The sequence below is a fragment of the Uloborus diversus genome, chromosome 3 (assembly GCF_026930045.1).
Source record: "Uloborus diversus isolate 005 chromosome 3, Udiv.v.3.1, whole genome shotgun sequence".
Classification (NCBI taxonomy): Eukaryota; Metazoa; Arthropoda; class Arachnida; order Araneae; family Uloboridae; genus Uloborus; species Uloborus diversus.
In genome coordinates this window covers 133,746,466-133,762,585 of record NC_072733.1, presented here as the reverse complement: position 1 = coordinate 133,762,585, position 16,120 = coordinate 133,746,466, and the positions used below count along the sequence as shown (strand labels likewise).

Genomic DNA, 16,120 nt, shown 5'->3' with positions numbered 1-16,120 from the left:
CAGTTTGACTTGTGGTTGAGGAATTGTTTATATTCACATGTCTATAGAAATCTGCCAACTTCTTTGATCTAGTTATCTGCATCAGTTATACCATCTGAAATGCTTTTTAATGCTACATAATATGTTTTCTATTGTCTGATGAGTGTAATTCTCAATGATGGAAACTGCATTATATAGCTGCAATATTAAAACACTTTTATTGTTAAAAAGAAGCTGTATTGTAATACTGCTATTCACAAATGTTCAGTAATTGGTCATTTATTATTTATTTTGATGTTACTAATTCACAACTAATTTTCACAACTAATTTTAATGCTAGCCTTACTTTTTATAATTTTAGTTTATCTAAACGAAAATAGTATGTTTTCTTAAGACTATACACTTTGTTCGTGCTGAATTTTACCTGCTGCATTTGTAAAAAATTCAGTTATTTAAGATTCCCCCCCCCCCCAAAAAAAAAAACTGCATTATGCAACAGAAAATGATTTTAGATCAACTACTTCTAGATTAAATAACTGTCAACAAAGATTAAACACCTATTTCATAATGATATTTTAATTTTCATCTTTATTTCCTCATTAGTGGAATGTTCAGTGAATGTTGTCAGATTATTCAAAAGGTGAAGCCGTAAACAGGAGCAATGTTCCCACACTCTAAAACATTGTGACCCCCTTTTTGAAATCCATGCCTGCAAAGACTCACTTCTTTCCTGGCACATTGAATATTTTCTAAAACAGTGTATAGTTTGCTCATCATTTAATTTTTCTGCTTATCTCTGAAGGAGTGCTTAGCACCCCCAACAAGTACTTTTGAGGTGTTTGAGAGCCGCACCCTCCTACCCTCGGAGTTGCTACTCTGAGAGAAAATTATAATAAGCATAAAAATAATTGTTTAATTTTAATAAGCGTAAAAATTGTTTAATTTTAAAATAAGACTAAACAAGGTATAAGAGAGCCCTGATTCACCAAAATTGATTTAACCACACATCTGTGAGTCTCAAACTAGTTTTAGAACAGGTGTATAGAACTGCTGTTCTATAACTTTCTACAAATCCAGAAATTTGCGTTACACAAATTTAGTATTTTCATGAAAATAGCATTGTTAAGATCATAAATGTAGTGGACTTCTTTGTAGCATCATGTTTTCCCCTAGTAATACTAACAACATAATCCTATATAAGTGTTTTTGTCAAAGAAGATTTGTCCACAAACATGATTTAAAAATAATTAAGCTATCCAATAGTATGGAATTAAAAAAGTACAAATAACGAGTATATTGTAAATTAATCAAAGAAAAAAAAAACGTTATGAAGTGGCTAAATAATAAGTAGCAGGTAAAGGAAACATGAAACATCAAAAAACAAATTTAAAAAAAAAATTACGGTCTACCAACACACAGATATTAGAGTGGATTTACAGTTGGCTAACTCAACCTGGCAATGCCATAATACAGTCATTGGAATCTGTGTAGCCTTCACAATGCTGCCAGGTTAGGTTTGTCCCAACTGTAGTTGCACTGGTGCTAGCTATTTTGTATCCTTTTTCCCACGTTGAAAAAAAAAAGACTCTCCGCACATGCATACATAATCATTTATAAACATGGCTTACAATTCTAAATGTCCCAAAATGCTCTAAAAATAAGAAAAAGCAAATCAATCATTTATGAAACTTTGGTATCAGAGATGTGGAATTATATGTTTGTGAGTGTGAACGGGCTATAAATTCAATAAAATTCAAGAAAGTGTTTTTTAGAGCAGATGTGTGATGTGATGAACTTACCGGTTAAAATGAAATAACGTTTGATGTTAAATATAAATTAACATGTTGGGAGAAAGTTTCAGAATTCGAAAATTTTTATATTCCTTATAAACTATACTTAAACCCATTTTGATGTCACCCCTGAGAAAGGTGTCACCAGGCACAAATGCCAACTTTAGTGGCATTGCGTTTGATTGATAGGTTAGTGCTTTTGAGAGACAAATTATAATATATAATTAATAAAAAACAAATTAAAATAATAATTAAAAATTAAAGAAACATTTTAATCCATGGTGGATGTATGAGAGTATGAGAGAAAAAAAAATCAAAAGCATGGTTTTGATTTCAATACTGCTGGAACCACTTGAATAGAGCTGATTCTACTTCAGGAAAGGTGCACATCTTCAATCGTTTCAAATTCGGATTCATGGATTCTACCACTTTAGAAGTTTCTCTTTTTCTTTTAATATCATTGACATAGTACTTACTTAGGCATCTTTAATAGTAAAAAAAACTCACTCTGTCTCACAGGCACTTATCAGCAAATGATCGAACGAAAGAATGAAGGGGAACACTTCTTAACTTAGGTCAGCCTTTAAATAAAGGTACAATCAGTAGACATCTTGACAGATTAGAAGCAAATTCGTAGTCCAGCAACATGTCAAAGTGTAAGCATACAATACAACAAAAGAAAATAAGCTAACTCATTTCTGCACATGTAACTCCTTTTTCGCACACTGGCTCAACAGGTGCAGGGCTCATAGTTCTCCTATATGTCCTATATTTCCTATATTTTTACAATTTGTCAGATATTCTCCTATATTTCCTATATTTTCTCACTAACTCCTATATTTTTTTTTGTCGGATGTTAAATGCTACCCAAAAATGCAAAAACCTTTGATCCATTTTTTTTCTTTTTTCTCCTCTGCACTTTGTACTCTTACATCTTTAATGTTGGCATATGTTTTACACTTCAGTTTAATTATTTTTATGAAACATACAAAATATAGATGGCTTTACTTGCAACTTTTAACTTGTTTTCAATTAATTCTTTTAATGAGTTTACTTTAATTTTAATAGTATAACATGTTAACTTTAAGTGTACTACTGTAAAGATTTTTAAAGCTTTTAATTTTGTCACATATAATCTTACATGTAGTTCAATTGACCGATTGTAGCTCAAACGATTGTTTTTGAAAATGCCCGGTATAGATTTTGGTACCAATTCAACTTTGAGTACTTCAAATGTTTCAAAGCTTGTAGCTTGCTGAAAAAATGTAACTATCTCGATGAAATAAGTGTCATTTTATAGGATTTTGTCTGCTTTTTTCAAATATGTATCCATGGAAAAACATTCCTATATTTTTCCATTTTGTGTGGAGATTTTCAAAAAATTTCATAAATTGGTCCTCATCTCAGAATTTTTTTTTTGGCTCATTTTTTTCTATCTACTCGGTTACAATTACAAATTGCAGAGGGTAATGGATAGTTCTGTTATTAAATTAAAAGTTACTTATCTGTTTCAAATCAGAGTATAAACTTCCAGTATGCGCCACTTGGGCTCTTCTAGCACACTTTTCGTTTGGCAGATTAGGTCAAATTCAAACTTGATACATGTGTATACCTTTAGATACATACACATTAACTGTAAGTTATGGATAATGTCATTAGAGTGAGTGACGGGTAATTGAATCGGCCACTTTAGTGAATCAATTCCTCAAAAAAGAAATGAAATCTAGTTTTAACATTAAACATATTTGAATCAAACATGCCACTTAAATGAATCAAGCGTATGAGACTGACCATTCCTCTCTCTCTCCCCGACAAACGTGATGCATTAGAGCAGTCTTTTTTTCTTTGACTTTGTTTAGTAAAATAAGTTTTTTTTTTCTGTAAATAGTGAAACAAAGGGGAGGCAGAGTGTTGCACACTTTTTGTAACAATTGTCTCGAGACATGGAGTCGACGGGATTTTTCATTGTTAGTGTGAGCATTGAAACGATGAGGTACCAATACCAAGGACTACGGGTAGATTAATGACATTGAAAAAAGAATGTTTAAATTAATTATTACCTAGTTTTAGCAATTAAAAAAAGATGCATTTTTCGAAGCGCATAAGTTAAAATCTAAATTTTGTAATTGCTTTTTCATACTGTTTTGTGATTAAATTCTTATAATTATCAGATAATGGATATTTTAGGTGCAAGGTATACTTCTAATGATATCTCGTAAGTTCTCTGAAATTGTATATAGAATTCTATGTTAAAAAAAACGCACGCACAATTTTACTTAATTGAATTAAAATTGTCTTAAACAAACATGATTAATTTTAGCGGCGGTGGGTACAAAAATTCATTTGCTCTCACATCTGTGACTCATGCAAAATAGAATTGTATTGATACTGGCGCTCTGTTTTTTTATACAGTGCTCCAAACGTATTAGATGCTACACTTTTTCGAAATTCCTATATATTTTTCTACAAACCTCCTATATTTTCCCTTTTAAACTCCTATATATTTTGCTATCAAACTCCTATATTTTTCCTTTTAAACTCCTATATATTTTTTCCTACTTGCTATGAGATCTGCAGGTGCTCTTCTTGCTTTAGAGGTCTATTTTGCGGGAATTGCAAGTGAAGGTAAAATAATTTTTCTCTAGTCACTTCTTTCTTTCTTTTTTCCCCCGTTCTTTAGAAATCAATTTTGAGTCATCTTGGAAAAACTTCGAGTTAAAGGAAGTTAACTTTGAGATATTGAGAATAATTAGCATGGAATTAAAGACAAAGGGGTCGGGACTTGATAAAACTTCGAGTTATAGTAATATTTGATTTATCGTATTGACTGTATATTGTGTTTTTCAAAAAAAAATTTACACAAGAATTTGATGTCCATACACAACTTTTCCTGCCACAGGCGTTTTCGATTTCAAAAAATATGTTAAAATCAACCCACTCTAATATACAGGGTATTCCGTTTTAACCTGCAAGACCTTTATTTTCACAACCGTTAGTCCTAGATGTATACTTCCAATTGCAAAAATGTTCGAAATCAAATGCAGAGTTAAGATACTGAATGTTTGAAGCAAATATAAAACTGAGGCAGAAAATACAAAATTTAACTTTTTATATGGGCCCCAGGTCCCCTAACTTATATTTAGAGAAATCATCTCCATTGAAAAATAATTCCAACACAAAAAGTTTGAAATTAGTACGATCAATATTCACCGAGATATGAAACACAGCATTTTGTGATTTACACTACTCAACACTCGCCGTGAATGGTGTGGGGGGGGGGGAATATAGTGGTTAACAAGTGTATAAAATTACATGTTTGCATAGAGTGTGATTTTTCTAATTATTCGAGGTTTTGTAGTGTGTTTTTGGCATATCACGGCAAAACGTTTGTATTTATTTTTGAATAGCAATGAAAAATATAAATGCCTTGTTTTTCTTACTTTGACAACCTGTCGTTTTTCTGACAGAGCGATAAGTTCCAATCTCATCTTTTTTATGGTCCCTTAAAAGCCTTAAAACTTTAAACTCGAATATCTTCTTGAGTTTTGGTCGCACAAGTGTCAAGTTTTTTGTGTTAGTAATAGTTTTCAATGGAATATTAGTCTCTAAATATTAGTGAGGCAACCTAGGGCTCGTATAAAAAGTTTAATTTCATATTTTTTGACTCATTATTATTTTTACTTCAAACTTTCAATATCTTAACTCTGCATCTGATTTTGAACATTTTTGCAATTGGAAGTATACATCTAAGACTAACGGTTGAAAAAATAAAGGTTTTGTAGTTTAAAATGGAGCACCCTGTATACATATATATAATTAAATATAAAAAGTTATCAATTTGATTTGTTTATTATTGTAGTTTAAGGTTTTTAAGAAATGTAAAAGTTTTTGATCTGGTTATTTTCGCCTATTTTGCAAGCAGTTAAAGTTAGCATCCCCATCTTGTCTCTCCTCCCCTATGCATGTAAAAACTTACAGGAGTATTTTTTATTGTTTGTGCAACTTCAGATCTCAAAAGTTCAAATATCCTCTTACTTGACTGCAAATACATTAGTTGTTTTTTCACGAATGTGTTACTAATTTATGAGTCCTGTCATTTGAAGTGCAGGATCAGTTTTAAAGATTCCCTTAGGGGGGAACAAAATAGCGGAGGTAAACCATTTTCAACAGGGTTGGCCGGATTGGACCCAATTGGGTTGGACCCTGTGGTTTTTTTTGAAAAAACCCATTTAAAAAAACCCATTATTTAGCCCATATTTGGGTTTTTTAAAATTTTCTGAGAAGTTTTTAAAAAATAAATTAATTAAATACTTTCACAATTTAAACTTCCTTTTTATTTTTTATTCATCAGAGACAATGGACATAAAAATTAATTTTGAACTTGAATAGTATTTCTTAACTCTTAACGGCATTTAAAAAATACTTCAAAGATTTTAAATAAATGTATGTAACTTTTTTCTTTAACTAATCTACAAATAACTCAAATTATCTTGACTAAGTCCTGTCACGTCTGATTTTCTTAATATTTGTAGATTGTACAGAGGAAACTACTCTAGCTAAAAGGCTCTCATGTGAATTACTGTCCGTTCTCGAAAGCAAAGACTACCACTCAGGACAGATTCCATTTCAAAAAGGGGTGATAGGTTGAGGATGGGCATTTACCGATCGCACTTGCTGTCTTTGAACACGTTATTTTGATTTTTTTAACTTCCGGGTTTCCCTCCCTATTTTGATAAAATCACAGCGGACCTGATGCATGCGCAAATTGGCGCTAAGTCTCGGCTTAGGAAAACGAACAGTATTTTCTGCAAACCAACACCTCACAAATCTCGAATAAACACAAGGTATATTTTAGAAATTAACAGGTTTTTCAAACGGTTGAGAGAACAGGATATACAGTATTTTCATTATCTTACGAAAAAGTTTAATGTTTTTTACTCTGTACACAGAAATAGTAAAACAGGCAACATAAAATTCAAAGAAATGTCTTGATTAAGCTGAAATTCAGTAAAAAGAGATTTAAACTACTTGACGTTCCACAGTAGTTTTACATAACAAAATGAAATACAATAAAGTAAAATGCAAAAAAAAAAAAAAAAAAGTAGTAATTAAAAACGAACATTAGATTTTATCACTTGAGAAGCAATTTTGACTTAACTGTTGGTAATCATGGAAACTAAAAAATCTGAAACTTCACCATTCTTGGGTTTTGTCATCTTTTATACTTTTCTTCAGAAAACGCTGAATTTTAACTAGTTTTCCAGCTCTTTTTACCCGAAGACAATTTTTGCACTTTGTCCATATACTTACGCTACAATATGCTACAAGTACCTCACGTTTTTCCTAAAAAAATACTAAAAAACCCACATTTCTTTTAAAAAACCCAACTTTAGTTGGGTTTTTTTTGGGTTTTATTTAAAAAAACCCAAAAAACCCTGGGTCCATGGGCTTTTTTAAAAACCCCCGGGTTTTTGCCAACCCTGATTTTCAATGATTGAAATTAAGACAGTGTATTTAAAAGAGTTTAAAAATCAAAATTATTTGATTGCAGATACAGTTAACTCCAGATTATCCATGGAATTGAGTGGATGAGTGCTGCAGATAGTTAAAGCACTGAATAAGCTGCAAAAGGCTAAAATGAGGGACTAATAATTTAACAAATGTTCTCCCTCAAAAACTTGGTTGTACTAATGCATAATACTTTCTACAAACAGTTAAAATGTTTTATATTTTTGCACAACAGGACTTAACATCAATAAAGAACAAGTGTATGTACAGTGAAGAAAGCACAATAAAGAAATAAATGAAACAAAACCACCAAATTAAATTTACAATTTTTCGACATAACAGCCTTTAGTATTTGCTTTTTGCTGCAAAAATACATGTTTCTTATTGTTGATTGACTCACAGATAATCCGGAGTTTACTGTGACTATTAAAAATATACCATTAGGTTAACTTTTTAAATGAATATTTCAAGTATTATAGTTTATTTCATTTATTGTGAAATGGGTTTTGACAGTTGGTTTCTGTATGTGTGTGGTTCCTCTGGTATCCAAGAAATTTTATATAAAACTCCTGTTTATCGAGTTGCAAATTCTGTCCAAATGGTTCATTTCCAAACCCAAAATTGGATCACAGAACTCTGACACGCCTCAATTCAGACCTCCTTTCCTCCCTTTATCACTCAAAAAGAAAAATAATCTAATTTCTTCGGAAAAAAATCAACTTTGTTGTCCAAATTTTCCTTTCTTAAAAATTTCTTCTAAGGAAAGGACATTATTGGTCTGACAGCATCAGTTTAGCTTATGTAAGGAGTGGAAGTTGGGGGGAAATAAAAGCTTCATAGCACTTCAGAAAGGCAGAAGGACATTTAAGAAAGGCAACAGGGTGTAACACACTGCTAAATAAACCTGATTTCTTACTTTCTCTTTAAATTATGAACTTCTGGTTCTCTTCCAAAAAAACGAATTCCATTTTTTCTAGGTTTTGTGTCCTAAATTGTTTTAAGCAGTAAGAGTGCAAGCAAACTGTATCATGCAGGGATGATAGATTTTTTAAAAATTTTTTTATAAGAACCCAGAAATACTTTTCTTCTCCTGTTCTTTAAGTGAAGAACAATTTTAAAAAATGCAAAAAATTATTTCTAATGTTATTCCTCTTGATTTAAAGTGGTTTGTAGTTCTATTTCGTAAAATAATTTAACTTTAGTTGCAACAAAATCAAGTGCATTTACAATTATTTACATGCAACAGCTGTTTTTAAAATGCCATTACTCATTGAAATGAATTGTTACTTGAAGTACATTTTAAATTTTTTATGTTCTTAAAATTTGCAGATGTGATTTATAAATATTGGCTGGGGCGTCAGGGTCCACTCCAAGTGGAGTCTACCAGTGGCGTAGCCAGGGGGGGGGGGAACCACCGGGCCCGCCCCCCTCGAAATTTTCGTTATCGACATAGTAATATTTCATGTAAAAATGATTTTTTTAACCAACTTTTTCGTGGCGAAAAAGATGGTTTTAAAAAAATTGGTTGTATGACAGCAGTGGTGTAGACAGGGGGTTGGGAGGATGCAAAAAAAAAAAAAAAAACTAATACCAAACACGAACAAAGTACAGTATGTTTCTGTAAGTCAAGGAGAGAGGAGGCAATTATTCCCACCTAAAGTCTCGTTGACCCCCCCCCCATGTCTAATGATGGGGATTCTTAACCGGTCTGGTCTGGCGTACTACCAGTCGAGTGAAGACGGTCTAGGAAGATTGGGCACCGACTATTGGGCGCCGCATATTGGGCGCCGGGAACTTGATACCATTGATGAATGATATCACCTGTTAACTGTAATACTTCTTGCAGAGTTAGTGAAAGAAGTAACATTTCATCTACATTCTGTGAATAACTGATGAAGAGACTTCTTTAAAAAATAACTAAAATTTATTAACACGTGAAAGAAGGTAAATATAATTGTATAAACATAACTGAAGCCAAAGGTAAAAAAGATTAATTAAATACGAGTAGCAAGTTAGTTAAGCTCCTCCTAATACGGCTCGCTAATCTATTACTACGATCAGCCAAGCACCGTCGGCAATCCGCCGAGCAATAAGAGCTCTACCCTAGCTACCTTTTACAGGACAGACATCACCGAACGAGTCTTAAAAAAGAGAGAGCGAATCTCAGCTCCGATCGCTATTAAATAGTCTGTCCTCATCATTATTCACATCAATGCCCTCACGTCCACGCAACCAATGAGGATGCACCAAGTGGCAGAGAAGCCTCCCTGCTAAGCCAATGGCGGGAGTCTGTTACGTCGCACATCCGATCCGATCACTCACTTCCGATTCACTCGGATCGTTGGTCCGAACAAGCATCGGTTGATTATCGTGAAGTTCAGTTACCTGGGCAAAAGTGTAGAGATATTTGTAGAAATTCTATTTCTAACAATGCCCCTCCTCTCTACATCTTACAAGAAACAACTAATAAAAATTTTTTTCAAAAAAAAAAAAAAAAAATCTTTGGCTTCTAGTTTCACAAATCCATTCTATAACTTTATAGAAAAGTGAAAATATAACTATAATTAAGCATAATACAAAACATCGTTCATCGATATATCACATTCCATCAGGACGAAAATACATGCATCCAATCGCAAATTACAATCCAGACTTTAATCTAAAACTCGAGAAGAAAAAAAAAACATTTGCAAAAACACAAGTATAAACACATTCTTAATAAAGTATGCAATAAAAGTGTACATATTAAATTTTTAACTAATTACTACAGTGTATACTAGAGCTGTAAGTTGCAAAAAAATTTATTCTAATATATAACACCCTAAAATTTCTCATTTTCAAAAAAAAAAAAACGTTGGTAAATTCGATTGTATTTAATAAAATTTCGCGAATATTTCATTTTTGAGAAAGTTACACAATACAGAGAAGCATTTCCTAATACATTAAAAAATTTCCTGATACAATGTCGAAATTACATTTTTCAAATTGAATATTCATCGTTAGCAAAAGTGATTAATGAAAAATTGTTTCACAAAATTTTACAAGTTCAGTTCTAGAAAGTGGTTTTGTAAATACGTCAGCTTGGTTTTCTTTACTTCTTACAAAATTAATGCAGAAAATTTCCTGCTAAATTAAGTCCCTCACAAAAAATAATTTAACATCGATGTGCTTCGTTCTATAATTTTCAATTGGGGATTTACAGAAATCTATCGTGGCCTGATTATCCGCATACAATATTGATTTTACTTTCTGGCTATTGGTAATTCCAAAGTTAATGCACTCATCTAAAATTCTGTCAAACCATAGCAATTCTTTTGCTGCTTCCGCAAGTGCAACGAATTCTGATTCCATGGTTGACAAGCATATGCTTTTTTCTTTGAACGTACGCCAAGAAATCGGAGCATTATCTAGTGAAATTATTTGTCCCCCTAAGGAAGTTCTATCATCTTTGCTACTGGCGAAATCAGCATCGCTAAGTCCCACGATTTGTAATTTGTTACATTTTAGACTGAGTTTGAAATCTTTAGTGTGAGACACGTAACCTAATAATTTAAGTAATCCTCCCCAAAGAAACATTCCAGGATTTGCCTGAAATTGGCTGAATATGTTTACGGCGTAGCAAATATCCGGTCTGGTCCGGTTTGCAATAAATGCGAGACAACCTAACAAATTTCTATAAGGAATTTTAGACATTTCAAGTTTTTCACTTTCTGATTGAGGACAATTTGAATTGGAATAAACTATACCTTTACTTATAGGTAATGAAGAAATTGGAAAGTTAAAATGCCTAAAACGGTCACAAATTTCTGTAATATAATTTGTTTGATGCATTTTAATTTCATTTTCATATTCCTCAAAATTTGCACCAAGTAGTGTCTTGGTTTTTCCCAAAATTTTAAGGTCAAAATGTTTTATCAACAAGTTTAAAACAAATTCAATATTTTTACTATTTTTCCTGAATAATACAATTTCATCAACATATAATAAAAGTATTACTTTGGATTGAAAGATATAAACACAATTACACCTTTGAAATTTGTTAAAACCTATATTTGCTAAAACGCTGTCTATTTCATAATACCAATTTCGACCACTTTGATGAAGTCCGTAAATTGCCTTTTGAAGTTTACACACATAGTTTTCCTTCCCTTTTTCAACAAAACCGGGAGGTTGTTGCATATACACATCTTCTTTTAAAGGAGCATAAAGGTATGCACATTTTACATCGCACTGGACATTTTCCCACTTTTAAAAAATTACAAGAAATGCGAAAAAGAAACGGATTACACTAAATGATACAACTGGGCTGAATGTTAAATCGTACGAATCAAATTGAACTTGTTTGTGACCTTGTGCACACAGCCTTGATTTCCACCTTACGATTCGGCCCTGTTCGTTTCGTTTAACAGTATATACCCATCTACATCCTATTACATTTGCGTTTTCTGGAAGTGGTGTCAAAGTCCATACCCTTCTTTCCCGAAAAACTTTTATTTCTTCCTTCATGGAATTTTCCCAGTTTTCCCTCTGTTTTGACTTTAAAAATTGTTTGTAAGTATTGGGAATAATTATCTCTTCTTCATCTAGTCATAATTGAGAAAAGTTCGCGCTCGTGGATTGACCTTTAACTTCCCCTTCATACGTATTTTTACCTTGGAAATTAAAAATATGCGGTTCAAAAACTATAGCATTTCTGTTACAGTACTTTCTGATATCATGAATGGATCTTAACCGTTTCGAGCTATTTTTTCGTAATAATACACATCAGTTCGCGATCCATCTTTCCGCGGTGCTATTTTTCTAAACCAAGTTGTTTCTTTTAGGGGTCTAACTTTTTCATCAATGGAACTTTCATCTTCCGACGTAGTGTCGATTTCGCGATCTGAACCCGTAGAATTTTCTACGTTCTGGGATTGGCTCGCATCTTCGTACACGGAACTTTCATCGTCTGAAGAAAAATTAGATTTATCGTCAAAATGACAATGGCCCATCACCGCTCCACTGCGATTACTTTTAAATTCATTTTTATAGAACAAATTCTCATTAAAGGAAATATTAATGCTTTCTACAACCTTATCAGTTTCTGGGAAATAAGCACGATAACCCTTCGTCTTAAAGGCATATTCGATGAGAACACCTTTTCTAGCTTTTAAGTCTAGTTTATTACGTTTCTGCTTCGGAATTCCGACGTAAGACACGATTCCGAATGGTTTAAGGTGTTTTACTGAAGGAATATTTCTCCCATAAAGCTCAAACGGTGTTTTTCTTTGACCCGAATGGCAAACTCTGTTCCAGGTGTAAACGAAGTGCAACATTGCATCTGGCCAAAACTTTTTATCTAGTCCGCTTTCCTCAAGCAATACAGTGGCCCCATTAGCAACTACCCTGTTAAATACTTCACTGACACCGTTCTGTTCTGGACAAAAAGAGTTTGTTAATTCGTGAGAAATACCAGAATTCTTACAAAACTGTTGAAATTCATTATTGACGTATTCCCCTCCGTTATCAGTTCTTATAGCTTTCACTTTACTTCCTAAAAATCTTTCAGCCCTCCTGATATGCTGAATAAGGATACCAGTTACTTGCCTCTTTTCTCTGATCGGATACAGCGAAATTCGTTTGGAATAGTCATCAATGACTGACACGCAGTATCTCTCCCCATTTCTTCCTTTTACGGGATATGGTCCCCAAACATCAGAATAAATTAAATCAAGAGGTTTTTCAGATTTAACTTTATTAATGGGTTTGAAGGATACCCTCTTAAATTTTCCCAATTTACAATCTTCACAATTAAATTTCCCCCCTTTGAATTTCGGCAAACCCCGTACACTTTCTAAGTTGCTGGTTTTCTTTATATAATCAGCATTTACGTGGGCTAATCTTTTATGCCAAATTTCTAAGGATTCAACATTTGAAGATTCAACATTAACGATATTACAAGAAAAATGACTAGAGTTTTGTTTATCCTTCAAATTTACGTTATCATGACTAGACTTTTGAAAACATTTATCAACATTTTGGGGTTTTACATAATATATACCATTATTTAAAAATGCTTTAAAAATAACACCTTTCTGGTCTGATACTGTCAAAATACCATTTTTAGCTTCAAATTTTGCCCCACCTTTATCAAATTTAGATCCCGAAATTAAATTTCGTCTCAATTTGGAGGAGTAAAGTACATCTTTTAAAACACTTTTTCTTTTACCAAATCTTAAACAAATATCCCCCTTTCCCTCAATCGGGAATGTTTTACCTTCAATGGCTACAGCCATTTCTTTGTTACTTAATTCTACAAAGTTCTGAAAAATGTCTCTGTCCTTTGAGAGATGTGGTGGGTGGCGGCACAATCAAAGATATATGAACTGGATCTATCCATTAGACAGTTTGCCTCACTTAAAAAGAAATCTTCATACTCACAAAAATCAGCCGATGGAGAACGGTGGTGGTCATCACTTCGCCATTGAGAACCGCGCCTTTTCCATCTCGAACGACCTCTCCTTGGACTTAAGGCGTACGGGGGTTTCAATTTTTTTTAAAGTAATTTTCAATGAATTTCTTTGAAATTTTCAGCATATTTACATGATGCTAACCTTAACTCAAATATAAAATTTCATTGAATTATTTTGAAATTTATTTTTTTTAAATTTAAATTTAGATTTTATAACGCTTTTGTTATATTACTCCTTGCAAACGAAAATTCATCAAATTTATAAAATACTAGCAAAATATGATACGTAAAACAACCGAAATTAGGACGTTGGAATTACTTTTTCAAAATTTTGTCTTAAAGATAAATAATGAGAAAAAAAGCCAAAAACTAGACGTTTTCGATAAAATATGTTCATATTTCAATAAAATATAGCAAATATACTCATCAAAACTAATCAAAGAGAAAAATCTTTCATAACAAAATGTTAACAAACCACTTAAATACTTGGCATAAAATTTTCAGCAAATTGAAATAATAATTCGTTTGCAAGGAGCAGTTTGAATTTTGTAATTATGGCGAAAATTAGGTTTTGAGGAAATCAACATTTTCTGTTTTATTGCCAATTTCATTATTGAATAAACAAATTAGTTTTAAATACAAATTCACCACAAATAAGGTCTTATGATTCATTTAAAATGGTATTAGTATAAAAAATTTAAATATTATATGCTTTTTTTTAACTCATGCATTTTATATGCATTTTTAAATGCATTTTTTAGTAAAAAAAGGGGGCGTGGCTCCTACAAAAAGTGTCATAGCTTCGCCAGTTTTCCACTGATTCAGTTCTTTTTCTTTTTAAACGGTTCAGCTAAAGGTCTAATTTTTAGAAATATAATGAATGAAAAAACGTTTGTTTGACCAATTTTTACTCATCTGAAAGCCCCTTATCGCCTTAAGGGACGACTCTTTGCTTCAGGACAATACCTCTTGATATGACCAGTCTTTCGACAACGGAAACACGTTACACTTTTGTTGTAGTCCTTGTTTACTGCGAAAGTTGTCTTGGCTTGAATGTCGAAATCATCATTTCTCAAAGATAGACGATTTTCCTCAGCTACCAGGTCGGACACAATTTTTGAAAAAATGAAATCTTCATCACTTCTCCGCAGTATACTCTGGACAATTCCGTCGAAACAGGATGGGAGGAGCAGTTGGAATGACAGAAATTCCTCCGAAAATGGGGTCTTGAACTCCTTCATACGATCGTAAATTCTCCTCAATCTGGCTGCGAATACGTTGATTTTCTCGTTTTCTTCCATTCTAGATGAGGTTAACTCCGAAAAGAGCTTCATCTTGATACTTCTGTTGTCTGGAAAGTAGTTTTCCCTCAATTGGTTCCACGCTTCGTGGGGATCTTCGGTATTCTCAATAATTTTCCTGAATTCATCTCCGACGTGTAGATATATCACGGCAACAGCAGATTGTCTCCTAGCTTCGAAATTTGCGACGTCTTTCGCGGTAACCCCTCTATCCGTGCTAATTTCGGGCTTGGTCTCTTTTCCAGTGACGATATTCCATAGATTCCGGTCGATGAGAACAAACTTCATATCGCTGCACCAAGAAGAGTAGTTGTCGTCCTTCAATTTTTCTATCATTATGCTAGAGCACGCCATTCTTTAAAAATATAATTCCAAAAATCTTCGGCCCCTCCTTCACAAACAGTCTCTCAATTTCTTTCTCACAGAAAGCAAGGTTTTGAAAAAAAAAATTGCGCGTGAAATGTCAGTTATGGCAGGAATTGCCCATAACCTTCTTGATACCATTGATGAATGATATCACCTGTTAACTGTAATACTTTTTACAGAGTTAGTGAAAGAACTAACATTTCATCTACTTTCTGTGAATAACTGATGAAGAGACTTCTTTAAAAAATAACTAAAATTTATTAACACTTGAAAGAAGGTAAATATAATTGTATAAACATAACTGAAGCCAAAGGTAAAAAAGATTAATTAAATACGAGTAGCAAGTTAGTTAAGCTCCTCCTAATACGGCTCGCTAATCTATTACTACGATCAGCCAAGCACCGTCGGCAATCCGCCGAGCAATAAGAGCTCTACCCTAGCTACCTTTTACAGGACAGACATCACCGAACGAGTCTTAAAAAAGAGAGAGCGAATCTCAGCTCCGATCGCTATTAAATAGTCTGTCCTCATCATTATTCACATCAATGCCCTCACGTCCACGCAACCAATGAGGATGCGCCAAGTGGCAGAGACGCCTCCCTGCTAAGCCAATGGCGGGAGTCTGTTACGTCCTAGGAGGATGGAAGGAATAGGAGACGCCCAAAGCCGCGAAGCGAGTGCGAGCACTTGTCGCCGCGGACAGAGGTGGGAAAGGGTAGGGGGAA

At 33.2% G+C, this 16,120-nt stretch overlaps 1 protein-coding gene across 3 annotated transcripts in view; it reads left to right on the top strand.

Annotated features, from left to right (window-relative positions):
- The window catches only part of LOC129218588 (HBS1-like protein), a 163,711-nt gene that overhangs the window by 123,475 nt on the left and 24,116 nt on the right, over nt 1–16,120 (top strand). Inside the window, exon 17 of one of the 3 annotated variants that reach the window (XM_054852903.1) lies at nt 7,321–7,699. The exons of the other annotated variants lie outside the window; for them this stretch is intronic. The gene's annotated coding sequence lies outside the window, so the exon portion shown is untranslated. Of the gene's footprint in view, nt 1–7,320; nt 7,700–16,120 lie in introns of those variants that run through there. 3 annotated transcript variants of the gene reach the window in all.